The 17,726-nt window shown below is 32.1% G+C and overlaps 1 long non-coding RNA gene across 3 annotated transcripts; it reads right to left on the bottom strand.

Moving 5' to 3' along the window:
* Positions 1–2,308: 2,308 nt before the first annotated feature.
* LOC134261338 (uncharacterized) lies at positions 2,309–8,206 on the bottom strand. Of its 3 annotated transcripts, none has more exons than XR_009990798.1 (5): positions 8,006–8,206; positions 5,235–5,319; positions 4,187–4,289; positions 3,457–3,607; positions 2,309–2,506 (listed from the first exon to the last, which is right to left on the bottom strand). It is a non-coding gene; the product is annotated as an uncharacterized LOC134261338 (long non-coding RNA). The 3 variants fall into 3 exon arrangements; XR_009990797.1 differs by lacking the exon at positions 8,006–8,206 and adding an exon at positions 7,496–7,879; XR_009990799.1 differs by lacking the exon at positions 8,006–8,206 and adding an exon at positions 7,496–7,879 and having other exon boundaries at positions 2,309–2,499.
* Positions 8,207–17,726: the final 9,520 nt, after the last annotated feature.

The following is a 17,726-nucleotide window of genomic DNA, read 5'->3' as shown; positions in this document are numbered from 1 at the left end:
TCACTGTGACGTCATCACACGAAGACTGTTCACTATAAATACAATCAGGTCTTACAACTCAATTCATACAAATTATACATACATATACTGAACAAGGTACCTCTATTATGATAAAACGTTTTGCATTGAACAATCTTTTAAAATCATATTTAACATCAGTTCATTTGTTATTTTAAACTATAAACATACTTATAAACAAATGACTAAATGGTAAGATCACGACATCATTTCTGACTAGTAATAAACAACTTTCAATCGGGAAATTACACAGTTGCATATTTCAAAAAATATAGAATAATCATTCACTTGTGACATAAGTATCTAATTTAATATGAATGCAAGAAAAACATATCATTACCCACATCAATCAGACAAAAGGCGTTTAGTAACACGACTGACACACGTCTTCACTGGTCAACATCTACTGTGAAAATACCGCCAAAAGATGGCCTACTGTACATTTGGTAAATTGACCAATCAATAGTCCAATCCACACTTTGCAATAGTTGTTTCCCTTTGCGGGGTCAACCAAAAGCTCTTTATGCTTTGGCGTGCTGTGATAAATCCATTGTGATTATAATTTTTTTTCATTGTGTACATCAGTACACAAAAGGCAGAGTTTTTGAAAAGTCAAATGACAAAGTTACAAATTTGAAAACTACAAAGACTTCTGTGTGGATTGTATGGGTTTAATTTATCCCCTAAGATTGCGGCCAATGGACATAACTTTTGGAAAGTGTGGATTGGACTATGGACAGATTCTCAAGTGTTAAAAATAAATTATAAAAATTTCTTACAACCCAATACTAACGTTATTTCGGTTATTCAAAAAGAATATAAACATAACAACAATTTTCCTTTTCATAATTTGTACACTTTATAAAAATTTCAATCTGAATCTCCAACCCAATGCAAAATATACTTCGCCCTCTTACACAAAAATAAAATATTTTATCTTGTTATGCTGTATCTGTCATTTTGATTAAACTCTAACAACGATGACGTCATAAGGGTACATCTAGTAACTTGGGAATCTATCATGTAATGTAAAGAGATCTGGGTTTAGACGGCATGTACAAAGATACGTAAAATGAAGTTTAAAGGAAATACCTTGAATATTATGTGAAAGTCCTATGGAGTTACGTTTATTAAACAGATATGCTAATTCATATTCATCGATTATATTCTCTTTTGAAGACAGTCTGCTAGATACGTGACAAAAATCATGCATCAGAACAATAATAAGTTAGATATTTCAAAACATAAGATTGGTACAGATGGAAATTTGCCCTATTACAAATTTGGTAAAAGCTGCTAAAATCCCGTGTTAATCATGGTTTTACGAAAAATCTCGGTGCATATATAAGAAATTCAAATCATAGGCTAAGGTTTTGTGCAAATTTGTGGAATAATATTATTTTACTAACAGGACAGTGGGATTCTAGCTGCACTATTTACACTGGGTGAAAAAAGTGGTTTCCCATCATGGGAAACTTTATGGAAACCACATGGAAACCTCAAGTTTACATCATGTTTCCCAGTGGTTTCCGTAGCGGATGCTAGGTTATTCCGCCAAGTTTCCGTGACACGGAAACCCCCTACGCTCCGATTCCATAAGGTATCCCGAACCACGGAAACCTCTGTAAACCTGAAGTTTCCCGAACATCCATGTAGTTTCCCGTAATGGGAAACCTGAAGATTCCACTGGTTTCCAGAATTAGGAAACTTGATGGAATCGGAGCGTAGGGGGTTTCCGTGGAATGGAAACTTGGTGGAATCTTTAGGTTTCCTGTTACGGGAAACTACATGGAAGCTCGGGAAACCTCACGATTCCTTAAGTTTCCTTGACTCAGGAAACCATATGGAATCGGAGCGTAGTGGTTTCCGTGGAATGGAAACTTGATGGAATCTTTAGGTTTCCTTATATGGGAAACTACATGGAAGCTCGGGAAACCTCATGATTCCTAAAGTTTCCTTGACTGAGGAAACCATATGGAATCGGAGCGTAGTGGTTTCCGTGGAATGGAAACTTGATGGAATCTTAAGGTTTTCTTTTATGGGAAACTACATGGAAGCTCATGAAACCTTATGATTCCTGAAGTTTCCTTGACTCAGGAAACTATATGGAACTTGTGTAGCACTTTCTGTGTGGCGGAAACTTTGTGGAATTATCTGGAGTCCCATTCCTGGTGGAAATTACTGGGAAACTTCAAGATTCCCTAACTTTTCTAAAGGAAGCAATGTGAAATAATGCGTATTCTTTTAAAAATCTATCAAAAAAATTTATTACATGTAAAAGAAAAAAGCATTACCATTTTATATGTTTAATAATTCATTTGATGTACAAAAACTGTAACTGAATTTTTCAATGATATCAAAATATTAAATAAATTCATATATCTTAGATAAACAATGGAACAGTCTTTCACATTTAAGTCCATTCATAAGGGTCATTAAGTACTTCTTTCAACATCAGTTTCCTGGTTTTCTTCACGTCACCTATGATCTGCAATATTCATAAAAAATTATTATATGATGACAGAATTATAATGCTTGAATATAACTTAGAAATCTGAAAGATCAGTCAATGTCCTTTAAAGCTGAACACGATTCGTAAAAGTATTGTGTCCGCAATTTTAGTTCTCGATGACTCGCTAATCTGCAGACCCCTATAAATAGGGCAAGATTTAGAGACTGTTCAGTTTAATCAGTCGACACTGGAGAAGACGGACGTATGCTATACAGGACTTGGTAGCGAGAATAATAACGTAATACTTCGTCTAATGCAGGAAAGTAAGATACTAAATAAATTTATAATTATAGGTACATAGGTCAGTGCAGTATATAAACAACAGAGATAAATGTAACTGCAATAAAATATAAACAAAGGTAATGCAAGATAACCAGCACGAACACGGGTCGCCATTCCACGTCGATATCTTTGACAATAAAGCAGTCAGGTGTACCGAATGCGACGAGTATACCCTAGTATTGATGTATCGTAGATAATGCTATCAAAAATGGCGTAAGCCTATTTACGAGTCGTGTTCAGCTTTAATATACCAATATCAATAATTACTTTCCATGACCATGATACATATGATTTCAGCATTTAATGTATCTCTTTAATATTAAATGCTTTATGATAAGTGAAAAAAATAACATAATATAAATAATGTTTTCAGCCTTATTATGTCATTGAAAATATATTACTACATGTATCTCATACTAAGAACCCTGCTTTAAGTTTGATTAGTTTGAGAGAAAACATACCCTTTATAATAACAAAAATATTAGGGAGAGATTTTTTTTTTATTTTGATATTCGACCTAGAAATTGATTGAAGATCATTGCAGACCCTCCACCCCATTGCACAAAAGCTAGATTACACCAGGGGAGAAATATACTCTGGACTACGGTTTTAAATAAAGATATACAGTAGATTTTGATACTGACCTTTGACCTAGAAAATTAGTCCAAGGTCACTCTTCATCCTCTATCCACAGGCTCTCTGTAGTTTAAGTTTGAGAGAGAAATATGCACAGAACAAGTGATTTCAGATGGAGTGATGGGTAGACACTGTCTTAGGGCATCCACAGAACAGGACCTAAAAATAATGCAATATATATGTATTACAGTATATATACACATGTACTTGTATGTTAATGATTTATCATATGCTGCATTGGACACATATGATTTTATCATGGTTTAAGTATACATGTATCTTATGAGTAATTTTATACCGGTATTGCATGTATGCTTAGTTTATTTAAGAAATAAATAACAAGTTTATAAACTTCAATGGGAGAGATACCACAGATGTATATATAAACAAGTAATTTAATTTTTTTTTTTACATATATTGACCAACATTATTTACATCCATTCATCATGTTCATGAATTGGCTGATCAAAATTCAGTCAGTTTTAGATCTATATGATATACCATAAAGGACTTTCACATTTACAAAAGTTATTCCCCTTCGCAGGGTCGATCTGGGGTCAACCGGCTTAAGACGCTGTTTTCCCTCTTTAACCGTATCAACTTTGAGGGACAATATCTTAGAAATAAAATTTGTATGAACATATTCATTATGATTTTCATGTTGCCCCCATAATCTGGCAATACAGATCGTAATTGTCCAATATTTTTGAAGATTGAAAATATTAACAAGTAACTTACAAAGGACAAAGTGGGGAAAATGAGCGATATACCGACAATTGGAGAAAACTCTAAGGAATGTGAAATTCGTCTATTGGTGATGACAATTCCTGTTTTAATGTCACTGAAAAATTAAGAGACATTTAAAATTTAAGCCCTATTGTCATACACGCATGTAGTTTTTTCATCCATATAACCTTTTAGTATCATAAAATTTACCAAAATTTAATACTTCAAATAATTTCATTGAATATCTATAAAATAAAAGAAACTCTAAAAACTTAGTGACTTGCAGAAATTATTCCTTGAAGAGAAAAAAATCTCTTCGCCCAAGAAAAGATAACTCACTCGGATGACAATAGGGTAGTAGCCGAGGCCTTCAGATTGCACTCGGAGGGCCTTGGGTACTACCCTATTGTCATCCGAGTGAGTTATCTTTTCTTGGGCGAAGAGATTCACATTGTGCAGAAAGCAGGGATTTTCGTTAGATAAAAGCTATTTTCGATAGATATATTTGGAATATTTTAGCCTGGATAAGTACTAGGACATCATTTGTGCTAGTTCATTTCAGGATTTGTGTAACTTTTCTCAAGTAAGTTGATTTTAAAAATCGTGTGCTACTTTCGATTCTTCCCTTGTGTATTTTTATATGTGAAGTAGAGAACAGAGTGGGTAAGATGCCCCTGTGATTAAAGTAGAAATCTTTAGTGTGCAGTTTTTAGAGCTTCCTTTAAGTAATCAAAATACTGACCAGCAAGAAATCAGTTAATAAGCATTTCCTTTTTTTCATTCAAATTTTTGGAGAGATCTCAGAGTTTTTTCCTGTTCAATTCAGGTTCAAGACGACAAAGTTTTATTGAAGTGTATGTATTAGAGAACTGATTGTATGTCAATCATAGCAATACACACATAACATGGAGGGGGCAAATTGTTTCAGCCCTAGCTTTTACATACAACTTCTTGTAGCTCACAGCTGATATACCACAGTTCAGTATTTAAATAAAATTTAGAATCTTTTTTTTCAGGCAATTGTCATATACATACTAATCATGAATGAATTACCACTTACCAAATGACCACATCCTGAATCATCATACATTTTCTATGATTTTATCTCACTGGTTTTCTTTTAAAGTCACACAGTTTTCTTCTCTCTGAAATGATAAATTATGTCCAGGTACTATTGCATTCTAATTCAAACTAATTATGTAATAGCATTAGCAACAACCGGGATGGAAGAAAAAATAACAAGAAGTCTCTGTCGAGACTGTAGCTCTACTGGTTTGTACTTATCAAAAACTGATGCACAGAATTATGTATCTTAGTATAGTCTACTTGTGTGCCAAGTTATATTGAAATCAGACTAAAATTTAAGGAGGAGTAGTGTTTGCAGATAGACGGACAGACAGACAGACGGACGGACGCATTACTATCGCATAAGCTCTTCTGGTCTCTGACAAGTAGAGCTAAAAACAAGATGCGCTTGTGAAACACAGCAACAAAGTTCGAAAATGCAATTTTTTTTAGCATACAGGTCACAGTCAAGATCACATAATCATGATAATCATTGTCCTTGTTGCCATTTGAAAGCACTTCATTAGTGGAGTATACATACTAAATATGAAGCCACTATCTCATATAGTTCTAAAGTTATGGTGAAGGTTTAAGTTGACAACAGACACTCAGACAGACACACAAATATACAGTTATGGCAAAAGTTTGAACATTATAACTTGGTATACACACAGCCACTTCGAGGTATCAAGGGTAAAATTCACAGCACAGCGGGACTGCATTTTGACTTCGAGGGATCAAGGGTTTCGAGAGATCAGGAGTTCGAGAAATCAAGAGCAAATCTGCTTAGTTATATAGTAAAAAAATCGGGACCGGAGACTCACTTCAAGCGATCAAGAACTTCCGAGAAATCGAAGTTCAAGCCATCAAGAGTTACCTGTATATACACGATATAACAAGCATGTTATTATTTGCAATTTTGACCTAATGACAGCTAAATCTGTTCAGTAAGACAATACCGTGTACATGTATGTAAGTAGTTTTATTGTGCATGATTATTTACTTATTTTCTTGATCTTCTCAACTTGAAGTGTTCTGTATTTTATTACCAAGTTTGTAATAAACATAATGAAACATACCCTTTCCCACATCACATCCTGTATCATACCTTTGACCAATATCAGCCCTAGGGCCTCTGTCCCTCTGGCTGATATTGGTGTCTCGGGCTAGGATGTAATATGGAAAAGAGTATGTATTATTCGCTATACATTGACCTACTCAGGTCAATAATTGTGAAAAAACTGATAATTCAAGCTGATGATTCATTTGCATTTCTTGACATACTATCAATATTAATTCACTATTAGGCTTTTCTTTTTTTACATCTTCATCTCAACAGGTTAGACATTACAAAAAAAAATCTTTTGAGCAGTAAACTATTTCAATAAACAATAAAACAAACATAATCTCTTCAGAAAAGTGGACAGGCTTTCACCTACATTCACTTTTTTATGTATATTTTTCCTCCATATCATTGTCATGCATATGATTAAGGGTTATGCTATTCGCTACAATCTACAGGTCCAGGAAAATCACTATATTTAGCTATATAGGTAAATCTACCTATATAGCTTTATTTACCTATAAAATATAGCTATAAGACAAAAAGTCGCATATTGAGGCAGTATTAGTTTTCAACTTTGAAATGGACTGAAAACAATTCACCAAAAACCCACTTATAAAAATGTTTCTCCTTTTGTTCAATTGAAATCAAAGATCTAAAAGTTTTGGGGCTATGTATAACAGTTAATCTGTGAGTAAGCAGCTACTTTAACAAAGAAAAGCAGTTTTGGTCAACAAGATAATTGATTGGTAATAATTGACCACAATGCAAGGCAATCACACTTAGTCATGCCTCACCACACTTCCAGCTATCCAAACAATAGAGATACATTTTTTGGTTAAAAAGTGTTTATAAGAGGCAATGTTTTTACTATCAATGCCCTAGGTTGTTTTATCAATCCTTTTAAAAAATATATCAGCCATAATTTACATGCGACTTTTTGTCTGCTTTTCATAAAACAGAAACTTATTTTAAAATAGCTAAATAAAGCTATATTATATAGGTAAATAAAGCTATATAGGTAAATAAAGCTATATAGCTAAATATAGTGATTTTCCTGGACCTGATCTATTCCAACTGTTCTGATGAGGATATCCTTCATGAATAATCGGATAAGCTGAGATTGAAGACACTTTTTGTAAAAATATCGATGCTTTTATCAAAGTTTTGAACCAAAAATAATTACTTTATACCTTTCCATAAGTCGTAAGTTCCAAAAAAACATGAGTTGGCTATCCGAAAAGTCAGAAAACACATGGATTCAAACCGGATGTTCTACAGTATGAATTTAACTACGAAACCATGCTCGGTGTAACTATCATCATCCGGATAATTTGAGCGGGGGTAAAAATATTTTTTTTTTAATTCCGAAAAGGATTCATTTATATATAGAGAGAGAACATACATATGGAGCATACATTTTAATAAACATGATAAAAGGCGAAACGTTGCCATTTTACAACATACAGCATGCACATGCACGGTGCCTTTGGGGCCTCCATAATCTAAGTTATGCTATATCACTGTCTCAATTTTTTTTCTCTCTCTCTTTCTCTCTGCAATATATACACTTAACAATTTAAAACTTAGGTATCCAACTTTTCAAAATGGCGTCATAACAAAAGTTGCCTCCGATAGTGAAGATTTGTTGTTGCCAAATATTACAACTATTTACCCTAAAAAGTTAACAAAAATATACGTACACTAATCCTTCATTGTTGGCCATTGCATTTATCACAGTCTTAAAGACACTGGGTGGTGAAATCATCTTAACTTTTCACATTTACCAGCTGCTTACACCTTCTTCTTCGTCCTTCTCGATCCTCCAAAAATGGCGCCTCGGGAAATTGACCAATGAAATAAAGCGCCTACAGAGCGATGCAGGATGGGAAATATAAACTGTTTACATTCACTATGATTAAGTGTGATAATGTGATCTTCTTTTAGAATTTAATTAAGTTCTTCCCTTTTCATGGAATAAAAAGAGGGGCTCCTAAATATTTTTTCCGATATGATGTGTAGGCCTAGTATATTTAGAAAAAGCAGAAAAAAATGTTTCTTGCTTGACACCTCAACTTGGCCTTTAGCTTAAAAAAATTGCCCACATCATTTTAACACGTAAAATTGTTGAATGAATCAGAATGTTGAAAACCTTTTTCTTAGGAGAGTTATATCTCTAGGTGGAAAACTAACATCTTATCAAAGGCAGGAAAATATAACAGTATTTTAATTCAGTATTTTAGTCGTGATTGGTATAAGTGAAGTCATGGGAAAGATTATGTCGAAAGTCATCTATACTCGTTGATGTGCAGGGCTGTACTTATATGCATACAGCTTTAGCTGGTCCCGCCCTGTATTTCTTTAATGTTTTTTTTTTTCGTTAAGAAATCTGGTAAGGTATGCTAATAAAAATAAAATCCCGGTTAGTTTATAACTCTAACGGAAATTACTTTCCTACAGGCCTTTATCGAGTTTATTGAGTAGCATATCAATAAAAATAAAGTAGTGTACAACATAGATAAAGAAATGTTTGTTGAAGTATTGACAAACTTCATACCTTTAATGAAATCACAAAAACTGCACAAAAATACAATCGTGACAATTATACAATGAATTAATTATACAATTTTCTTTTAATAGATTGCCTTAGCATTTTTTTAAAGCCATTGTTCTTAAGGAAAACAAAATCATGCAAAATATTATAGACTTTTCTTTATCTTGAGCAATGGCCTTTGGAGAAAAAAAATGGCTAAAATTTTAAAGTTTGTTAAATATAGTGTGATTGCGTTTATTGTAATTTCATTTTTTACTACACGGGGATCTGCGTACATATTTAATAAACAAAAAAGGAAAAAAAAAAACACGTTTTATGTGATGAATTATATTATTGTTTACATTGTGTTTATATTTCACTCATCTTTTTGTTAGAAACTATTTTATTACATTATGTGTTCAATACTTAAGTCAAAACTTTGTATACATATGTCAAGTGAATAATGTAATAAAATTTGGGCAGCTACTGACTGCGGTCTTATACTTCCATACAATTTTTTTTCAAAAGATAGACAATGGGTAACTCGCTAGAAGAATATCGAGCTGCAGTCGGTTTATTCTATTTATCAGGTAAAGGAACTTCTAAAAAATGTTTGTGGTCTGTGTCTCCATGCGCATATTTGTTACAATTACTCAAAAATATTTTAAAACTACTTAGTCAATGCATGAAATGTATTACACATAATTCTGTGTATATCAATTTCTATTTTCAATTGTTTACATTTGTTCTGTTAGCATGTGGCGATATCGAAATTACCATTGAACATGTCCTTGACATTTTACACCTCAATATACTTTTCACAAAATCGATCATTTAAACTCTTTTGTTACATGATACATTTTATGTTTTACAGAAACCCATCTGGAATACTGTACATAATGATGCCATTTAGATGGGTTTTGTAAAAAATAGAAATTGTTACGGGGGTGGTGTCATGATTTACATCATTTTAACATGAATTCGAACGTAAATGCATATGTTAAATTGATAATCATACCTTTAATTATTTCTTATGCTGTGTATATCGTCCCCCAAACTCTGATGGCAGTTTTTGTACCAAATTTTCATGGAGTATTGATAAAGTTGGTGAAAAATCCAATAAGATAGTAATAGTTGGTGACATTAATGTTGACCTCTTTACAGCTCCACAAACACATATCATCCGTGAAATAATCGCAACACACAATTTAGTTAACAATATCCAAACCTACAAGAACTACAACACGTCGAGCACGCTGCTTGACCCAATTTTTTCTTCTGTTGATATTCAAGTATGCGAATCGGGCACATTAGTAATGGAATCATATAAGTGATCATAGAGCTATTTTATAATATAAACTTCGCTCTTACAAAAGAAAAGTGTGGGCCTATAAAAATGTCGTAAACACTTTGATAGAAAACTGTAATTGGGATAAAATCATCAATGAAGCTGATACCATAGATTTGGCCACTGAAAATTTCACATCTGAATTTCTCACTTGTGTTCGTGAATGCGTACCGAACAAACAATAACAATCCGTCCTCGTGACAAACCATGGTTCGATTCTTTATTAAGGAAAACAATTAGAACTAGAGACAGGCTTCATAAAAAAGCACATAAAACTAAAAGAGAATCTGATCGGTCTGAATATAGAAAGGTACGGAATTCGGTTAACAATATGAAGAAACATGCTATGGCTAATTATTACCAATGTATTTCTCAAGTAAAAATAATAATAAACTTTATTGTTGATGAAGGATTTTCAACATTAAACTATCTAACGAGATACCACCTATTGAAATATATAATGATAAAGGTGGTAAAAAGTTGGCTTATCTGACTATATAAAATATGAAGCCTTAAATTCTTATTTTTCATCTATTTCTACTATTGATGATTCAAACGAAACACTTACAATCTATGTAGTAGCACATTTTGTAAAATATCAATTGAAGAAATGAAGTATCAGACATTATTTCAATACTTCCCGTGAACAAAGCTATAGGTCCCGACTGTATAAGTCATAAAATGTTAAAATCTACCCTTCAGTCTGTTGTTAAACCACTCACTATGTTATACAACAGGTCCCTGTCAGATAGAATATTTCCATCTTTCTGGAAAATAGCTTTTTTTTTTTTAAAAAGGATGATCCCTCTTTGGTTTCAAATAGACCTGTGTCGCTGTTATCATGTTAGTAAAATTATGGAAAGAATTATTTTTAAACATGTGTACAATTATTTTCAAAAATAATCTGTTTTATCGATATCAAAGTTTTTACCCGGACATTCTACTGTGTATCAATTACTAGAAACATATCATAGTATTGTACAAAATATTGATGAAGGAAAAGTATGTTGTATGGTTTTTTGTGATTTGTCTAAAGCATTTGACAGAGTAAGTAAATGACAAACTTATGGTTTATCCTTATATCCAGTGGTTTTCTAGTTATGAAATCATAGGTCAAAAACTCTTCAAAACTTGAAAAATTTTATTTCTGATATATGTAAATGATGTTGCTGAAAATATGATGTCCATGTGTAGATTGTTTGCTGATGATAATTCACTTTTCAACAATGTTCATACAATATTTTAGATTGAATTATACAATTAATCATCTTGGCTTAAAATTTAGATCTAAAACAAAGGTAGTCTAACACAAAGGCCATTTCTATTACTTATTTTTTAAAGGAGCCATTGGGTTTATTATTGTCACAGAATCTCAGCTGGTCTGCATATATTGAAAACAAAATCATGCAAAATATTAGACCAATGCTCGAGACTTTGTATGGGATTGCTCTAGAGCAATGGCCTTGTGGACTTCCTATTTTTGAAAAAACTTTATTTAGAAACTGCTGAAAATTTTAAAAATGTTTGTTAAATATAGGGACTGTAATATTTAAATAATATTGTACCAAACAAGCATGAAAATTATCAAAATACAATACCCTAAAGAACAGTTCATTATTCCAAGATGTTGTCATTTGTGCCATGCAAGGAAATTGAAATTAGATACAAGGAAGCCATCTCAATTAATTCCTTCCGTAAAAACTTAAGAGCTACAAAAATCATCAATCCGCCAACATATTTTTCTTTTGGTAAACGCTACACAAACATACTGACACAACTGTTTACTTAATTATGAATATAACAATATTATAAACAGGAAAGAAAAATCATTATTTTTTTGTTGTTATGTGATGAATTATAATTTATATTAACATTTATCATTTAATAAATGTCTTTGTATTACTGTGTATTTTAAATTGATTTGTAATTTAATTGCATCACTTGAAAATATTATAATCAATATTTTAATGTATTTTTTGCACACAAGTTGCAAAACCCAATCCATTTGACAATAAAATATGTTCAAAACAGTTTTGATTTCACATTGATCTATTAACGTCATTCTGATTTAATATAATTATACACGACGAGAATTAAGATCTATTCAATATCTATAGAAAATTATTTAATTTCTAAAGAGGATAGTTTTATTTCAAATCAGTAATGAAAATTGAAATAAAAATTCTAAATAGTTTGTTCTTTCATTGAACTTCTTAAATGTAGGTTTTATAAATATGTTCTCTTGTATAACTTTATTTATGGAATATACAATTTTTTAAATGATAAAAGAAACACGAATCATCATCTTAATTTAAAAGAATTTTCGGTCGGAGACTGTGTGTGTACATGCTCGACAGCAGCCCATTGTTCCCTTTAGGTACAAAACCGTCTCAATTCACATAGAATATACAAAAAATACACAGTGACAGGTGTCTTCGCGGCACGTGTCTCCACCTGAAATGGCACGTGAGGACAGGTGTCCCTAATTACACAGGCCGACCATAGTGACTTCCTCAAAAGCGTTTTTTTTTCGGGGGGGGGGGGGGGGGGGGGGGGGGCAAAAAAATTTTTTAAAAAAAAAAAAATATTAAAAAAAAAAAAATTTAAAAAAAAAAAAAAAACAATATTCACTATTAATAGTAAAATACTAGTATGATAATACTCAACCCCCAGCCAATTCGATAAAATGATTCTTATCTGACCAGTTTATATTAATATATTAAATCATATTAAAACAAAATCTTTATCACTTTCTAAACTTGTATTTAAAAACTTGAAACACTAAAAATGTAATTTTGACAAACCAACTGAAGTATTTTTTTTCCTGACGGATTACCCCGGTATATAAGAAATGCCAACCTCTGGTATCTAACACAAATGCCTGGTAAGGTACCTTGATGTCTTGTGAATACATGTGATTATGTAAAAATAATTCTTCAATGTCAGTTGCAAAATATTGGAAAAAAAATTAATTATTTTATTGAGGAACGTCTCACCTGTCCTTAATCAGTAATCGTAACTTGACATATTTCTTTATTTACTTTTTAATCGATCTTTTTAGTAAACCTTTTCTGTAAATAATTTCATTAAATGTACCCTTCCTTAGCTCTTCCATTTTTTCAAAGGAACATTCATCATAGACAGCTTCAAGAAAGTGGGATCGGAAATGATTGATTTCTACATAACTGCATGCACTTACTTTTTTCTATTCCACTTCACGCATTCTATACGAGTTTACCAAAACTTATGTGATAAATCAAATTCAAAATTAAATAAAATTCAGTTAAATAAAATTAAATTAAAATTGAATTGCGTTCACGGTGCTGAAATATTAAATTAATCACACAGAAATACGCATCTAGTTATTTTAACTGTTTGAAGTTAATTATTTTGATACATATGTAAACACTTTGGAAATATTTCTATAATTGGTAAAAATATGGTAACATAATTAAATATTTAACTTTTTGTAAAATAAAAGGTAGGTGGGTTAGTATTGAGATATACTTTCAAAGTTTCCCTGCTTGGGAAACATGGGGAAAAACTACACATTGGTGACTTCCATGTTGGGAATCTGTATGGAAACCACTGAGGCATGTTTACATGGTTTCCCATCTTGGGAAACTTACGGGAAACCACAGGTTGGTTGTTTCCATATCGGGAATCTACATGGAAACCACCGGGGCATGTTTCCATGGTTTCCTATCTTGGGAAACTTACGGGAAACCACAGGTTGATTGTTTCCATGTCGGGAATCTATGTGGAAACCACTGGGGTATGTTTCCATGGTTTCCTATCTTGGGAAACTTACGGGAAACCACAGGTTGATTGTTTCCATGTCGGGAATCTATGTGGAAACCACTATGTTTCCATGGTTTCCATAAAACCACAGGTTGATTGTTTCCAAACTATATGGAAACTACTGATGTCACGATTCCCATATGTTTCCATCGGGTTTCCAAATTTGGGAAACCTGGCTTTTCATCCTGTGTTAGGTAAAATAAACATATTTTTTTTACTCAAATAAAATCATTTAACTCCGGGATTTCGATTAGCCTTTTTTATTAAGGAATTTCGCTATAAATAAAAGTCACGAGTAAACAGATGTAAATTGTAAGACCCTTGATTTTCGAACAGATTATAATTACATTAATTTTGTTTGAGGAGAGAAAATCTATTTTTCTCAAATGCTTGCTTCAATTTTTTACCTTATTCCTGAATGGTATATTGGGTAAATTTGAATGAAAAAAGTCACACGATTTGCAGTCGTATTGCCGCTTTAAAAAGTCTAACTTTTCTGAGAAATTACTTATATGCTTCCTTATCATACCCGCGAAGAAACAAATTATTTTCATGCAGTGAAGATATTTTATACTTTAAGACCACAGGGAATTCATTCATTATTAGAAAAATAGGAAATGCTATTTGTTCATCGCATCAAAATAACAACCTCCGGTATAAAGTAGGCTATGTCTCCTTTATGTAGCCTAGTATTGCTACGAAAGTCATTCTGTGTGATGCGATCCTTCTTAAAAAGAAGACTTTAAAGGGGCATGGAAACAGTTTCTACTGATTTTTTAAGCAATTTATTTGTTAACAATTCCCACCTAAGGCATCACCTATTGACATTTAAGCTACTTACAAAAACACATTTGCAACCTCAGATCACAGGGTAATATTTAAATATCCCTGGTTATATTCAAATGAATAATGCTAAAAAAACTTAAGTGTAAATGTACAACCGGTAGTGTTTGTTGATTTATTATTTAATATATGATGTACCCAATGAACTTCAAATACCTTTTGTAATTTGTTATAAAAAAGAAGATCGAACTCTTTCTTGATTTTATACATTTTGTGATCTAAAAATCATATTCAGGGTGAAGCATTTTGCCTCAAATAAATTCAATCAGAGAGATCAATTAGATAGATCAATTTCTATAAAGAGTTGACAAAATGACCTGACAAAAAAATGCAAGGTAAATCTCAAGATGATTCATTATTTTACTGCTTCCTCAAAGTGCAGTCTTGTTGTTTCCAGAAAAAAGGGATATCCGCCAAAGAGACAGCAATATGTACATCGTTACTACAATATACTTTTTATATTCATCTACTATAGCTTGGAGAGGATTTAATTATAGTTAGAACAGAGGACATGACTGCCCTCCCCCCCCCCCCCCAAACGTATATTAATAATGCAACATGAATATTTGTTGCAGTGTATGAAATTTAACGAGAATACTATGAATAGCTTTTATAAAATTGAAATCTAAATGATAGTCAATTAGATGATGAATTCTCATGAAAAAATGCACAATTGCATAAGCTTATATTAGAGAATCTTAGATTTTTTTTAATTAAATAAAATGAAAAATCTGGAAAATACGATTGACCGTAAGAAATATCAGATTACAGGAAAGGTCAAGGTCAAACGTTTATAATGCGGTTGAATACTTCTCACAAATAGTATACTTAGTACGTTTGATAAAAATATTTACATAAAGAAGTGTAAGGTCAAGGTCAGATGAAAGGTCAAAAATGGTTCTGCATTTTAATAGGTCTTTTCAGTATTGAACATCCTATAAAGTTTGAAAAACCAGAAGTCTCTGTCGAGACTAGCTTTACTGGTTTGTAATTATAACAAAGGAAGAGAAAAGTACTTAAAAGCAGTTGGGAATTGAAACTTTTCAACAGCAATAAATAGAATAATGATCCTTAATTAAGTCTCTTTACGTTCTTAGTGTATTCTACTTGCATGCCACATTATATTATAATCAGACGAAATCTGTATTTGGAGAAGCATTTTGAAATAATTTTACAGAAATTTCTATTTTGGTAACCACGGCAACACCGTTCATCGAAATAAAAAACACATACACAGAATATACATCTTAGTGTAGTGTACTTGTGTGCCAAGTTATACTGAAATCAGACCAAAACTGCAGGAGGAGTAGCATTTTGAAAGAATTTCACAGAAATTTCTATTTTTAGTAACCATGGCAACACCATTCATCGAAATCAAAACCGATATAAAGAATTATGTATTTTAGTGTAGTCTACTCATGTCCCTAGATATATTGAAATCAGACCAAAACTGTAGGAGGAGTAGCATTTTGAAAGAATTTCACAGAAATTTCTACTTTGTGTAACCACGGCAACACTGTTCATCGAAATCAAAAACCCATATAGAGAATTATGTATCTTAGTGTAGTCTGCTTGTTTGCCAAGTTATATTGAAATCAGACCAAAACTGTAGGAGGAGTAGCATTTTGAAAGAATTTCACAGAAATTTCTATTTTTAGTAACCACGGCAACACTGTTCATCGAAATCAAAAACCCATAAACATAATTATGTATCTTATTATAGTCTACTTGTATGCCCAGTTATATTGCAATCAGACCAAAACTGTAGGAGGAGTAGCATTTTGAAAGAATTTCACAGAAATTTCTATTTTTAGTAACCACGGCAACACCGTTCATCGAAATCAAAAACCCATACAAATAATTATGTATCTTATTATAGTATACTTGTATGCCCAGTTATATTGAAATCAGACCAAAACCGTAGGAGGAGTAGCATTTTGAAAGAATTTCACAGAAATTTCTATTTTTAGTAACCACCGCAACACCGTTGATCGAAATCAAAAACCCATACACATAATTATGTATCTTATTATAGTCTACTTGTATGCCAAGTTATACTGAAATCAGACCAAAACTGTAGGAGGAGAAGCATTTTGAAAAATTGTTTAAAGACAGACAGACAGCTAGACAGACAGAGGGACGGAAGACGGACGCATTACTGTCGCATAAGCTCTTCTGGTCTCTGACCAGTAGAGCTAAAAACATATCCTGGATTGATTCTTTAAAATTAGCTTAATATAAATTCTATAAAAAAATGAAGTCACAGGAAAGGTTAAGAAAAGAAAATATAGATGTAATTGCAAAGCTATCATAAATATCTATTGCAAAACTCGGTTTTAACGAAATCACTGAGACCTTTAAAATAACTTCGTTTTATCCGTAATTTGTTATAACTCTATAAGAAATTCATTAAATTTATATATCTGGGGATCCAAGATGACTTCGCTGTAAATTCGCAATATCCGTGTTCGTACTAATCGAATTTGGCTGTATCAGCTTATGAAGATTTTTGAAATATTTTTAATAGTTTCGTTTAAAAGTTTTGACGGAAAGATAGAGGGGAGGATGTAGGGACATGATACTATATACTATATGCCTCGGCTAGAATCATGTCGGGGCATAAAAATAGAAAAATATAATTACTTTTTTATATGAATGAAATAACTTATTTATAACCTTCTCTTGATCACCAATAAAATTCGAAAATACAAAGTACATTCTTTAAGCCTATTGTTTTTTTTAACCCTAGAATGTAATCACAGTCATATTGAAACTAATACTTAAGATCATTTGATGTAATTATAAATAGTATGCCATTTTTTTTTACTAAATGATAAAAAAGAGCACATTTAAGGTCAATTTGATGAACAGGAATATCAGCCAAAGGTCCAGTTCTGTT

Source organism: Saccostrea cucullata, unplaced genomic scaffold, assembly GCF_032062105.1.
Source record: "Saccostrea cucullata isolate Sc308-1 unplaced genomic scaffold, CSIRO_AGI_Scuc_v1 ctg11697, whole genome shotgun sequence".
Classification (NCBI taxonomy): Eukaryota; Metazoa; Mollusca; class Bivalvia; order Ostreida; family Ostreidae; genus Saccostrea; species Saccostrea cuccullata.
The sequence above is the reverse complement of the archived record's forward strand: the minus strand, read 5'-3'. Positions and strand labels throughout refer to the sequence as shown.